Genomic DNA, 14,516 nt, shown 5'->3' with positions numbered 1-14,516 from the left:
GCCCTTCTATTCTTATTGTCGTAAATGGTTTTATCAAGAAAAGGTGCTAGATTTTGGTCAAATGCCTTTTCTGCATCAATTGAGATAATCATGTGTTTTTCCCTTCATTCTTTTAATGTGGTATATTATGTTATTTGATTTTCTTATGTTGAACCAACCTTGCACATGAGGCATAAATCCTACTTGATCATGGTGTATAATTCTTTTTTTTTTTTTGAGAGAGGAAAAGGAGATTAGTTTTTTTTTTTTTAATTTTTTTTTATTTTTTATTGACTTTGTAATAATATTACATTAAAAATATATATGTGAGGTCCCATTCAACCCCACCCCCCCCACCCCCCCTCTCCCCCCCCCAACAACACTCGTTCCCATCATCATGACACATCCATTGGATTTGGTAAGTACATCTTTGGGCACCTCTGCACCTCATATACATTGGTTCACATCATGGCCTATACTCTCCTCTATTCCATCATGTAGGCCCTGTGAGGATTTACAATGTCCGGTGATTACCTCTGAAGTACCATCCAGGGCAGCTCCATGTCCCGAAGACGCCTCCACCTCTCATCTCTTCCTGCCTTTCCCCATACCCTTTGTCCATTATGTCCACTTTTCCCAATCCAATGCCACCTCGTCTATGTGGACACTGGATTGGTTGTGTCCATTGCACCTTTATGTCAAGAGGAGGCTCAGATTCCACCTGGATGCTGGATGCAATCCTCCCATTTTCAGTTGTAATCACTCTAGGCTCCATGGTGTGGTGGTTGTCCTTCTTCACCTCCATCTTAGCTGAGTGTGGTAAGTCCAATAAATCCGATTGTAGGTGCTGGAGTCTGTTGAGGCTCAGGATCTGGCTATCACATTGTCAGTCCAGAGATTCAAATCCCCTAAATATATCTTAAACCCCAACATTAACTGCACCTCCAGCACATTAGCATGAAAGTCTTATGAAGGAAGATCCCATCTGAGTCCAGATTCATCACACATAAACACCATTTCCAAAGAGGGGCCATCTGCCCTGGTAGTTAACCCCATCGGCCATGACCATAACTCCCATGGGTCTCTTTAGCCCTCAAAGGAACCAATATCTGGGGGTTGTATCTGCTTTATCTGTCTCTCTGACTCTGCTCAGTTGTGCATGAGGGCAAACCTTCTGCCAGCCTCCAGACTCTTTTTTAGAAACTCGTAGCCATATAAACTCATTTCTCCTTTCCATTTCCCCCTTACTTTAGGTCAAACAGCATTTTAAAGTCATGGTATTTTATGTAGACATGGATATTCTGCTGATCCGCATTGAACCTTCCGTATAAGGTCATTTTCCAGTTGCATCATCAGTTGGTAGTTGATAGTGGTCCCTCGTTGCCAGGGAGGCTCATCCCCGGGTGTCATGTCCCACGCTGGGGGGAAGGCATTGCATTTACATGCTGAGTTTGGCTTCGAGACTGGCCACATTTGAGTAACATGAAGGCTGACAGAAGGAAATTCCCAGGCACAAAGTTGCTCTAGGCCTTGTTATTATTTTGGGTTTATCAGCTCACAAGCATAGTCATTAGTATCAGGGGCTCACTGTTGAACCCTCACTCCCTCCCGGTCCCCACCACTGTACCTGGGAGACTGTCGCTGCTCCCCTAGGGACCACGACAGAGCACCACTGGCCAGGAACCCAGTACCCCCCCTACTGTGGTTTTTAATTGTTGCCACTATGAGTATATCCAAACATATAATTCTTTTTAATATGCCGTTGGACTCAGTTTGCTAGTATATTTTTGAGGATTTTTGCATCTATATTCATAAGACATATTCTTTAGTTTTCTTTTCTTGTGGTATCATTATCTGGCTTCAGTATGAGGGTGAGGTTTGCCTTGTAGAATGAGTTAAGGACTGTTCTCTTTTCAATTTCTTGAAAGAATTTGTGCAGAATGGGTATTAAATCTTCTTGGAATTTTTGGTAGAATACCTCTGTGAAGCCATCTGGTCCTGGGCTTCTCTTTGTTGGGAGGTTTACTGTTTCAGTAGCTTTACCAATTACTGATTTGTTGAGGTCTTCTATTTCTTCTTAAGTCAATGTAGGTAGTTTGCATGTTTCTAAGAATTTTCCATTTCATCTATTTTATCTAATTTATTGGTGTACAGTTATTTACAGTATCCACTTATAGTCCTTTTTTATTTCAATGGGGTTGGAAGTGTTGTTCCCCTTTTCATTTCTGACTTTCATTATTTGTGTCCTCTCCGTTTTTTGTCAATCTACCTAAATATTTATTGATTTTATTGATATTTTCAAAGAACTAACTTTTTTTGTTAGTAAAAAGAATTTATTGGGAAATGGGATTAAAAAACAGAGCTTGCTGAGAAATGGAAAAGAAGTATGGAAATACTCATCAAGATTTGATGCAGAGAGCTCAGCAGCAATCTCTGCTCACGTTCGCTTCTCAGCTTGGCCCGCCCGCCCTCCAGCTCAGCCTCCACCATGTCCACCAGGGTGACCCAGAAGTCCTTCAAGGTGTCCACCTCGGGCCCCCGGACCTTCAGCAGCCGCTCGTACACGAGTGGGCCAAGCTCCCGTATCAACTTCTCCACCCTCTCCCGGGTGGGCAGCAGCGGCTTCCGAGGCAGCATGGGCGCCGGCTTGGGTCTGGGTCTGGGCTACGGCGGGGCAGGCAGTGTAGGGACCATCACGGCCGTCACCTTGAACCAGAGCCTGCTTAACCCCGTGAAGCTGATGGACACTAACGACCTCCAGGCCGTGCGCATGCAGGAGAAGGAGCAGATCAAGAGCCTCAACAACAAGTTTGCTTCCTTCATCGACAAGGTACGGTTCCTAGAGCAGCAGAACAAGATGCTGGAGACTAAGTGGCGCCTCCTGCAGCAGCAGCAGAAGACTTCTCGGAGCGACATGGACAGCCTGTTTGAGAGCTACATCAGCAACCTTCGTAGGCGGCTGGAAGGGCTGGGCCAGGAGAAACTGAAGCTGGAGGCAGAGCTTGGCAACATGCAGGGGCTGGTGGAGGATTTCAAGAATAAGTATGAGGAGGAGATCAACAAGCGAACAGACATGGAAAATGAATTTGTCCTCATCAAGAAGGATGTCGATGAAGCTTACATGAACAAGGTAGAGCTGGAGTCGCGCCTGGAAGGCCTGACTGAGGAGATTAACTTCCTCAGGCACCTGTATGAAGCGGAGCTGGCTGAGCTGCAGGCCCAGATCTCAGACACGTCCGTGGTGCTGTCCATGGACAACAGCCACTCCCTGGACCTGGACGGCATCATCGCCGAGGTCAAGGCCCAGTACGAGGAGATCACCAACCGCAGCCAGGCCAAGGCTGAGAGCATGTACCAGATCGAGTACGAGAAGCTGCAGACGCTGGCCGGGAAGCACGGCGATGACCTCCGCCGCACCAAGACGGAGATCACCGAGATGAACCGGAGCATCAGCCGGCTCCAGGCTGAGATCGAGGGCCTGAAGGGCCAGAGAGCCTCCCTGGAGGCGGCCATCACTGAGGCCGAGCAGCTTGGGGAGCTGGCGGTCAAGGACGCCAACGCCAAGCTGGCCCAGCTGGAGGCCGCGCTGCAGCAGGCCAAGCAGGACATGGCGCGGCAGCTGCGCGAGTACCAGGAGCTGATGAACGTCAAGCTGGCCCTGGACATCGAGATCGCCACCTACCGCAAGCTGCTGGAGGGCGAGGAGGGCAGGCTGGAGGTTGGCATGCAGAACATGAGTATTCACACAAGGACCAGCTCAAGCGGCTACCACTCAGGTGGACTGAGCCCGGTGGTGGGCCTCAACTTAGGCTCCAGCCCCTTCCAGGGCTTAGCCTCTCCTGGGGGCTCCGGCTTGGTGATCCGCAACAAGGCACTGGTGGTGAAGAAGATCGAGACCCGTGACGGGAAGCTCGTGTCCGAGTCCTCCGATGTCCTGAGCAACTGAACTGCCACCGCCGCCCCTCCTGGCTCCAGCCCTGCCCGCCCCGTGCCTGGCCCACCCCCTTGATGCTCTTGTCCCCAACTGGAAGCCACTTTTCTCTCTTCCAAAATAAAGCTGCCTTGGTTCCGCAAAAAAAAAAAAAAAAAAAAAAGATTTGATGCAAGATCTTCTAGGCAGAGAGAGTGGGTTTTGACATATATGGTCACCTCTTAAGCTATTAATTATTCCTCCCTTGCTAATGCTAAGGGGAGGGGCCCCAGATGTTATTGACTACCCCACCAATGGTGGGGGCCAATGGTATGGCCTGTTTGGAATATCCAGGACCCCCCTCAATTCTTGGACCATAAGGTCAAGGTCAAGGTCTTGGCAGGTTCTCACTGCCATGTTGTCTGTCAGCCAGGTTGTCTGCTGGGCCTGCTGCCTTTGCCCTTTCACTATACCAACTTGCCTCAACTCCTTCCTCAGAGAGTTCATACCCTTATTCCTAAGGGAACTCTGAGGAGCTTTGGTTATTCTTCTGTAGCTACTTCCTGTTGAAGACCAACTTTTGATTTTGTAGATTCTATTTCTTATTGTTTTCTGTTTCATTTATCTCTGTTCTCATGTTTAGTTCCTTTCTTCTGCTTACTTTGGGTTTAGTTTGCTCTTTTTTCCCTACTTCCTCTAGTTTTGAGGTTAGGTCATTTATTTGAAGTATTTTTTCTTTTTCAATGAAAGCATTTAGATTTAGCGTGTGAGGTTTATTTTACTGTAAAATTTCTTGAGTCTGGTAACTGCACTTAAGGTGATTAAATAAGTGAATATTCTTCCTAAGAGACATAAAGGAAACATTGTGTTTGAGGATTACATGTACAACCTGCTTTCAAATGTTCAGAAGATACATAGATAAATAAATAGATAATATAATGATATAGCCAAAATGGAAAAAAAAAACGTTAAAATTTTTGGCTCTGGGTATCTGGATACCTTGAGGGTGGGATTATGTTAGATTTCTCTGTATGGGGGTTGTATTATTTCTGAAACTGTCCTGTAGATTTGAAATTATTTCAAAATGAAAATTAAAAAGGATAGTATGTTGCTAAAGAGTCAGATGCCAGCTAGCAATCCTTGTGATCAATGGAGCCTTTGTGTGAACAGTCAAGAGAAAGATGAGAGTGAATTCAAAGATCACACAGACAGAATGTACATGCTTGAAATCTAAAGACTTTAATATTCCAATATTTGTCAGTTTTTAAAGATAAAATTAGTAAAGGAAGTTGAATCTCTGTGCAGGGCCTGTCATAACCCCTCTCATACTCATAACTCGCATTCAAGGCCAGGCAGACACAAATCAAGGAGGGTACTGACAGTTGGAGTCTCATCTGATCACCATGGGCTGGCTTAGGTGTCCTAGGCCACAAAATGAAAAGTTTATGTGGCCAGCATTGGGGGTCTGCAAGTCCTCTACCATGAAACTTCCTAACAAATAATCCAGATGGTTACAGGTATGGAAAGACACTTATCTCTTTCTTTCCTAAGGCAGTCAGGAAAAATCTAGGGTGGCTATTCCTGCCAGCCTACAGAGCTTTGTTCATATCCCCTTGGTCATGAGATGTGACCACTGATTTGTGGATCAAGGTGTAGGGAAGATAGAGGCATTGTTTTTCTATACTCCTCCCCCACCTCCACTGAGGTCTGCCTTGGTTGCCAGGCAGTTGGAGGTTCCAGGCAGGATGCTCATGATGGGGTTCTATCTTTTGTTGTGGGAACAGGCTCCTGGCAACCTGAGGTGACTCAGCAGAGGCCTTGGGAACCTTGTATGGTCTGCTGATAGTCATGATGCTCTGTGTAATCCTGATCTTGTGATCTTGTGCCTGGTGTTGGCAGCTCTGCCAGAGGACTTTATACAAAGCCTAGATGTCCAGGGAATGCTGTGGAAATTGGTGGCTTGGATAGTTATAGTGGGAATTTTTTTTTTTAATTTTTTTATTTTTTATTGACTTTGTAATAATATTACATTAAAAATATATATGTGAGGTCCCATTCAACCCCACCCACCCACCCCCCCCTCTCCCCCCCCCCCCAACAACACTCGTTCCCATCATCATGACACATCCATTGGATTTGGTAAGTACATCTTTGGGCACCTCTGCACCTCATATACATTGGTTCACATCATGGCCCATACTCTCCTCTATTCCATCATGTAGGCCCTGTGAGGATTTACAATGTCCGGTGATTACCTCTGAAGCACCATCCAGGGCAGCTCCATGTCCCGAAGACGCCTCCACCTCTCATCTCTTCCTGCCTTTCCCCATACCCTTTGTCCATTATGTCCACTTTTCCCAATCCAATGCCACCTCTTCTATGTGGACACTGGATTGGTTGTGTCCATTGCACCTTTATGTCAAAAAAATATGGAACGCTTCACGAATTTGCGTGTCATCCTTGCGCAGGGGCCATGCTAATCTTCTCTGTATCGTTCCAATTTTAGTATATGTGCTGCCGAAGCGAGCACTATGTGCTGCCGAAGCGAGCACGGGAATTTTTATTATTAAATCTTATTATGATGGGAGGAGAGACAAAAAACTGGCCACTGACATTTCTGCTCTTCTAGAGGGAACACAATTGTTGATAACTTTCACCACATTGAAAAATAATTTGGAGACCTTAACTCAACTATAACAGAAGCTAAACTCAAGAATGAAGTATCAGAAATTATACATGTGAAATCTATGAATAGAGAACTGGAAAGCTACAACTCTTCACTTGGACTTAAAGTAGATGCGTCTAGAAAATCATGGAAAGGAGAGACATCTAAAAGTTTACAAGAAATTCACCTGCTGGTTGACACTACAAACAAAACTCTGACCTTAGAAGACTCAACAAGGCAAATCCAACATCAAGTAGTTCCAATCAAATCATCTTTCAAAATCTCTAAGGCAAATATAGAACAACTTCCCACATCCATGACAGGAGCTTTGGAGAAAAATTCCAGGTTTGAAAGAAGCATAAAACTTTCTTCACAGGAATCTCAAAAACCAAAGTATAAGCTAAGCACATTTACTAAAGAGAGAAAAATCTTCAGGAAACTCTAAACTACCTATGTGCCAGTTCTTAGTAATAAAGTGGGTCAAATCAAACCACCAGGTGAGCATTTGCTTAAGATTTGTGAATCAGCTGCTGTTCTTGAGGAAACTAGTATAGATCTTGTGAACATGGAATTAGATATACTGAAGACATCAGAAAATGGAGACCTCAGAGTGGGAGAATCTAAAGGAATGTTGATCAATGCTGTGGAGTTAAATACTTACTTACAAAGTCTTAACAAAAAAGAAAAGAAATGCATGCAAAATTAGAAGAAGAAATTAAAATAACCAGAGAACTTGAAAATCATGTAGAAAGATTCCAAACTGAAGAAGGTTTGCTCCATTTAGAACTCTCCCAACTGGAAAGGAAGAGGCAAAAGCTCCAGCAAAAACTTCAAGTCCATCCCCATCAAGAAAAGGAGACAAGTTTTAATTCAGTGGTCAAGTTAAAGAGAATTTATCCCAAAAAGATGGAGGAGGATTTTTTCTGAAGCAAATAAAGACATCAGCAATGGATGTGAAAAGCTGAAATCTTATAAAATTCAAGCAGAAATCATTGCAGAAAAAGTTGATAGAATCACTGAGTATTATGAAAGCCTTCTTATTTCCCAGAGGCATAAAGCTCATGATATGGGAATAAGAGCTGTGATACCTGAGAGAAACTATTTCAACTGAGAAAAGAAAATACATTCATGGCACAAAAACTAATCGAGGAAGAACATAAAGTTTCTGAAAATTATCATTCCACCCCTCATCTTTCAAATGGAGCATTTGGCAGAGTCCTGGAAGCACAACCAGGAACCCCCTGGACCAACAGTTCCCCAAGGAAGGAGGAACATCAGGCTGAGATGGTAAAGCCGTGTCCTGTATCAACCAGTTACCACACCCTGGGGTCCTGGCAGTTGGGTAAACCCCAACCAGAGTCAGCAGGTGCCACAGGAGGTCAAGATGATCTTGTCTTGGAGCTCCTCTCACAAGCAGAAGCAGCTATTGAGCTGAGGGTCTTTTTCAACCCTCTCACCTGATAGGGGAGCAGTCAACCCAGGCTCTGTTCTTCCACATTGCCCTCCTGTCAAAAGTCAGAGGTTAAGAAGGAGTCCCAAACAATTAAAAACAACAGCTGGGGGGGTACTGGGTTCCTGGCCAGGGGTGCTCTGTCGTGGTCCCTAGGGGAGCAGCGGCAGTCCCCCAGGTGCAACGGTAAGAACCAGGAAGAAATGAGGGTCCAACAGTGGGCTCCTGATACTAATGACTATGCTTGTGAGCCTATACGCCTGCAATAAGAACAAGGCCTAGAGCAGCATTGTGCCTGGGAGTTTCCTCCTGACAGCCTTCATGTTACTCAAATGTGGCCAGTCTCGAAGCCAAACTCAGCATGTAGATGCAGTGCATTCCCCCCAGCGTGGGACATGACACCTGGGGATGAGCCTCCCTGGCACCAAGGGATCACTACCAAATACCAGCTGAAGATGCAACTAGAAAATGACTTTGAATTAAAGGTTCAATGCGGATCAGCAGAATATCCCTGTCTACATATAATAACATGACTTTAAAATGCTGTTTGACCTAATGTGAGGGGGAAATGGAAAGGAGAAATGAGTTTATATGGCTACGAGTCTCTAAAAAAGAGTCTGGAGGTTGTCTGAAGGATTGCCGTTATGCACACCTGAGCAGAGTCTCAGAGACAGATAAAGTAGATACAACCCCAGGTATTGGTTCTTTTGAGGGCTAAAGAGACCCAAGTGTTCTATGGTCATGGCAGATGGGGTTCACTGCCATGTCAGATGGCCCTTCTTTGGAGCTGGTGTTTCTGCGTGATGGAACTGGACTCAGATGGGATCTCTTTTCACAAGACTTTCATGATACTTTACTGGAATTGTAGTTGGTGTTGGGGTTTAAGATATATTTAGGGGATCTGAATCTCTGGACTGACAATATGATAGCCAGGCCCTGAGCCTCAACAGACTTCAGCTCCTACACTCTGAATTATTTGACTTACCCCACTCAACTAACATGAAGTTGAAGAAGGTCAACCACCACACCATGGAGCCTAGAGTGCCTACAACTGAAAGCAGGAGGATTGCATCCAGTATCCATGTGGAATCTAAGCCCCCACTTGACATAGATGTGCAATGGACACAACCAATCCAATGTCCACAGAGAAAATGTGGCATTGGTGTGGGAAGGGTGGCCATGGTGGCTGCTGGGTGCGGGGAATGGGAGGAAGAGATGAGATGGGGAGGCATTTTCCGGACTTGGAGTTGTCCTGGGTGGTGCTTCACGGACAACTACGAGACATTGTAGATCCCCCCAGGGCCCACTGGATGGAATGTGGGAGAGTGTGGGCTATGATGTGGACCATTGACTATGGGGTGCAGCAATGCCCAGAGATGTACTTACCAGGTGCAATGGATGTGTCATGATGACAGGAGAGAGTGTTGCTGTGGGGGGAGTGGGGGTTGGGGGCAGTAGGGTTGAATGGGACCTCATGTCTTTTAATGTAATATTTTAAAAAAAAATGAATTAAATTAAAAAATTTTAAAAAAAAGGTGTCCCAGGAGGAATGTTCTGAGAAGATGAACATGTTGTGCTTCCCCCTGTTCTGGAAAGTGAGGAGGAAGCTCCCCAAGAGTCCATTTGCTAAGAGAATTCCTTGGCTCAACACTAATTTCCACTGGTAACAAGAATGCATCAACACCAACCTCTTGTCTCCAGTTTCTGTTTATACAACCTGGAAACAAATGTAGCATCTGCTGTGTGGATCCTGATTCCAATGAGTCTACTTTGAAGGCCCACAACAGCAAGACCTTTTCATCTCAACTGATACATTTTATTTTTTCTCATTTAGTCTTATTCTATTAAGTGATTATAAAAATGGCTTAATTGGATATTTGATAAGTTACAGCCGTTAGTATATTTCATAACTGTATATTACATAATATGAATCTATAAGTTTATTCTATTCTATTTAGTTATTGTTTATATTATTTATTTATTCTATTTAATTTAATTATATTTATAAATAGGTTTAGCTTGTCATTTGTAACATCAACTGTAGTGGAGTTTCATATGAGAATGTTTATTTCTATATATCAAGGGGTCAATACTCTCTGGTTATAACATTAATGAAATTTACCATTATAAAATTTGTATAATTAATAAAACAATGTTCATATAGCTTCTGTGTCCTGTTTTGATTAAACATCAGAACGTGGGATGTGTTTATCAGTAATATACAATTTAATCTATTTTACTTACTAGAAAGGCCTATGTTTTCTGAACAGTAATTGATCATGTGGTGGACCTTTATTTATTTGTCGTATTTCTGTATGTCTGCATTTCTTTAAAGGTATTCTGGAAGAAGTCTATCAGGCACATGAAAAATGCTTCCACATAGACCACATATTTGTCCTGGATTTAAGTCCCATGATTTCAGGGAACCACCTGCCTTATTTATCCCTGTTTACCCAGCATCAAGAGTAGTTATTGATAGGAGCAAGGACACATAAATAATTGTTAAGTAAATGACAGGAATCAGTTTTTTAAGTGTGCAATACTTTCACTCATCTTTCTGAACCCATTCATTTCCTTTCTCTAAAATATGTATAACAGCTTTATTGAGGTATGATTCACATACTGTCGCAGATTGAATTATCTACCCCAGAAAAATAAAACCACATTCCTAATACCAGTCCTGTTGGCATGAACCTATCATAAACAGCAACTTTTGAAGACGTTATTTTTATTAAGGTGTGGCCAACTGAATCAGGATGGGTCTTAATCCGATTTTTGAGGGTCTTATAAAGACAAAGTCTTGGGGAAAAGCAGGAAGTCAGCAGGAACACCCAGATATGAAAAGAGAGGATATACCCATGGGCTTGGAAAGCCAAGGAACCCAAGAATTTTCAGATTGCCAGCCAGCCAGAATGCTACAAACTCTGGAAGGAGGCAAGCATTCTAGGCCTCCCAAACATTCAGCCAGTAAATTCCTGTTGTTAAGTCAACCTATTGTGTGGTATTTGTCATAGCAGCTGTGAAAACTAAGACACATACCATATAATTCATTTAAATTGTAAAATTCATTCTTTTTAATACAATCACAGAGGTGTGCAACCATTACCACTGTCAATTTTAGAACATTCTCATCACTAAAAGAAACTCTATAAATTAGCAGTCCCTCCCCATTTCTCTCCAAACCCCCTAGTCCTATGTAAACTTTAGTGCTTTCTATCACCATACCTATACCTCTTTTGGACAATCCATATGAATAAAATAATACAACATGAGGTATTTGGTAGAAAAATATTTATAGAATTATAGGGCATGGTTTGAATGATTTTAAGACAGCTCCTACAAGGCAGAGGAGTGTGTGGATGTGGGCAGAAATTATTTAGATTGGGGAACTTAGCAAGGACACTTTCTTGAAGAGAGTCTTGAGGGGCAACCTCTTTGTCTTGATTCTTAAGCTATTTAGATCTTTCACAATTTAATTTCCAAGAGCAAGTATTCATGGAGCATCCATTTACACTACTTTGGCTTGGTCTCAGTATTGTTTAACATGAGAATAGAATTATCTTGGCTTTAGTTATTAAGCCCTTTAATTTTTTTCCAACAAGGTATCATTTTTATTTGTATTATCTATATTAATTAGTGCCTCCACATAATATATGACAAGGATGTGTTTCTGATTTTAAAACAAATGCTTCCAGTAATTCCTTATTATACTCTTGGATTTATTTAAGGGTTTATAATTAGTGAGTTTTCTTTTCTATGATACTTTTTATCTTTATTTTTATTACATATTTATTTTATTACTACATGCATATTGTGTTATTTGGAATACTCAATTAAACATTCATTATGGATTGCATCCTTTACTATTATAAAGTATACATCTTCATTTCTTGGCTTTTTTTGTTGTTGTTTGGTTTTTACTTTTTGTATTGCCCAGTATTCATCTTTGGGAGCACCCCCTCCAACTCTAAGTTGACATGGTTTAAGTCAGTTTATTCCACATGTGGCTCCAGGGTGGTGATACCTTCCAATGGTGACTGGTCAAAGTGTCAGTAACTGCAACAGGGATACAAATAGAAACAAAACCATAAAAGTGAGCTAGAACACAGGGGAATTTGATCAAAGAGAAATAGACTCCCCAATTTTTTTTTGCTAAACTGAAAATTGATATTCCTAGAACTGATGGTGTTGGGCACATCCTGCCTTAGAAAGAAACCAATATAGATATAAACTTCAGAGAGAAGTAGATAGATCCTTACACCATTTCTGAGGAACTAGATCAAGTCACAACTTCAGTTATCAGTACCTTTGACATTTAATCAATGTGATCCAATAATTACACTGCTTTGGGGGACTTAGATTAATCTGAGTTGATTTGTGTAATTTACCACTAAAAGTACCCATTCCAATACAAGCAGCAGTTTTTCCAGGATCCCATTTTTCCCCCTCAGTGTCAAAGATGTCTTCCACCGAACACATATTTTAAAAGTCATTGAAAGTCTTTGGTTAACTTCCAGAATTCTAAAAATGTTGACTCAGACAACTTTTGCAGGGCTTTTTTTTTTTTTTTTTTTTTTTTTGGCTTTTATGGTGACATAAATTTTCAGAGGCTCTTAATCCACCATTTTGCTGATATCATATACAAGATTGTTTATGATAGCATTGCTTATAATACAAAAAAAGAGAAACATACAAATGCTAGTCAACTCATTTAACAACATATGAAGCCTTTAAAAATAATCATATATGGAAATATTTGTGATATTTTTATCATGGCTCAAGATTCAAGAAAATAACTTAAGCAACATTTGTTGCTCACTTTTGCATGTCAAACATGTGATACATGCTTTGCATGCATAATTTCATTTTATTTTCACAACAATGCCATGAGGAAGATATTAAGATATCCATTTCACTGGTGATGAGACTGAAGCTTAAGGTTAAATAACTTTTCCAAGGTCAGAAAGGGAGCTAATGTTGGACCAAGTATCCAAACTGAGGTATGTATGACTCTAACAATGTCTCAATGACTAAAACCCTAATCCTCTAGATTTCCCTACTCTTTTCTTCCATGCAGCCCTAGAGGCTCTTGCATTTCCCTCACAAGATAGATATATCCATTTATCATAACTATTTAACTGTTAGACCTCCCATTAAAATATGGGCTTCCTGAAGAGATGAGCTGTCTATTTTGATCATTACAGTGTCTCACAGATCAGGCACTCAACATGAATATAATAATTATTTTTGAGCTATCAACACCAAATAAGTAAATGAGTTAATGGGCATATCAAATTTTTATTAGTTTTGTGGTTGGTAGCATCATCAAAATTGTATTCAGTGATAAAATGCACTACTGGCAGATGAGAGGAAAAAGCATTTGAATTGTCTGCCTGATATTATTAGCATGAAACATTCCTCAGGGTTCCTAATAAAATAGGAGATAGTAGGTGCTGCTCTAGCTAAGGAAGTCTTAAGAAAGACTATTTGAGAGACAGATATACATTATCATAAGTGAGGCTTAGGGTGCAAACTATAAGGTGAGTTAATATCTAAGAGACAGAAAATGCCTCTCTGGTAAAAAGGTGATGTTTAAATTGTGACCTAAATATAAATTACCAGGGCACCAAAAGAGAAAATTACCAACTGATACAATAGCACATGCAGTGCTACTGGGTACAAAAAAGAGAGGGATATAAGAGGTGGAAAAGAGGTCTCCCCAAAGCTGTTTGTGCTCCAGGCAACTGAAAACACTTCTGTGAGCTAAAAATGCAAATCAGAAGCCTTAGAGTTCATTTCTGTCAGGCCAGTGAACAGTGACATCCATAGTATCTCCTGCAGGGAGTTGGCTGGGTGGCATTGGAGGCTCTTTGGGACCAGGCTGTTTTGGGATTTTTGCTGGTCGGGAGGTGTCTGGACATCAATTTGGAGGGAAGGTAACAGAGAGGATGCATCTGTGAAACATACATGGAGATCCCAGCTGCGTGCAGAAAGTTCCCTCTTTGGGTGGGCGGAGCCATGGCATCCTGCGCTGCTGCAGCATGGGGAGCCGCAGCACGGGGAGCTGCAGCGGCGGGGTTTTTTTTTTTTCCTTTTCTTTTTTTTTGGAGGCTCTGCAGTACTGGGGAGTTCGTGGGCCTTGGGTGGCCTATTGGGGGGTTGGTGGGATGGGAGGCGCTTGCAGACTGATTTGGGCAGACAGATGGGAGTTTTATGGCAAAGCAGGGGGAATTTTTGATTGCGGACACAAACAATAGCGCTTCTGCCTACAGCCACGCTCCCTCGCAAGCCCGGCTGCTGACTTACAGCAGTCTTAAAGTGATAGCTACAAAGAGATGCTACAAGGGTCTCATAGGGTGGGAGATGTTTGGAAGCTGATTAGGGGAACATTTTGCAAAGCATGGGAATTTCGGGCTTGGACTCTGTTATTAGCGTTTCAGGCTGGAGCCCCTTCCCCAGACCTGGATATTGATCTGAGTCATTAAATTGACTGCAGCCTAGAGGTGCCCCCA

The 14,516-nt window shown here is 42.4% G+C and overlaps 1 non-coding gene and 1 pseudogene across 1 annotated transcript; one reads left to right on the top strand and one right to left on the bottom strand.

The window, feature by feature from the left end:
- Positions 1–2,410: 2,410 nt before the first annotated feature.
- Positions 2,411–4,066, top strand: LOC101412525 (keratin, type II cytoskeletal 8 pseudogene; annotated as a pseudogene).
- Positions 4,067–6,312: 2,246 nt separating this feature from the next.
- On the bottom strand, positions 6,313–6,419 carry LOC111763605 (U6 spliceosomal RNA). The gene has a single exon (XR_002796442.1). It is a non-coding gene; the product is annotated as a U6 spliceosomal RNA (small nuclear RNA).
- Between the last annotated feature and the right edge of the window lie 8,097 nt (positions 6,420–14,516).

This window comes from Dasypus novemcinctus, chromosome 29 (assembly GCF_030445035.2).
Source record: "Dasypus novemcinctus isolate mDasNov1 chromosome 29, mDasNov1.1.hap2, whole genome shotgun sequence".
NCBI lineage: Eukaryota > Metazoa > Chordata > Mammalia > Cingulata > Dasypodidae > Dasypus > Dasypus novemcinctus.
This window is presented reverse-complemented; position numbering and strand designations above follow the sequence as displayed.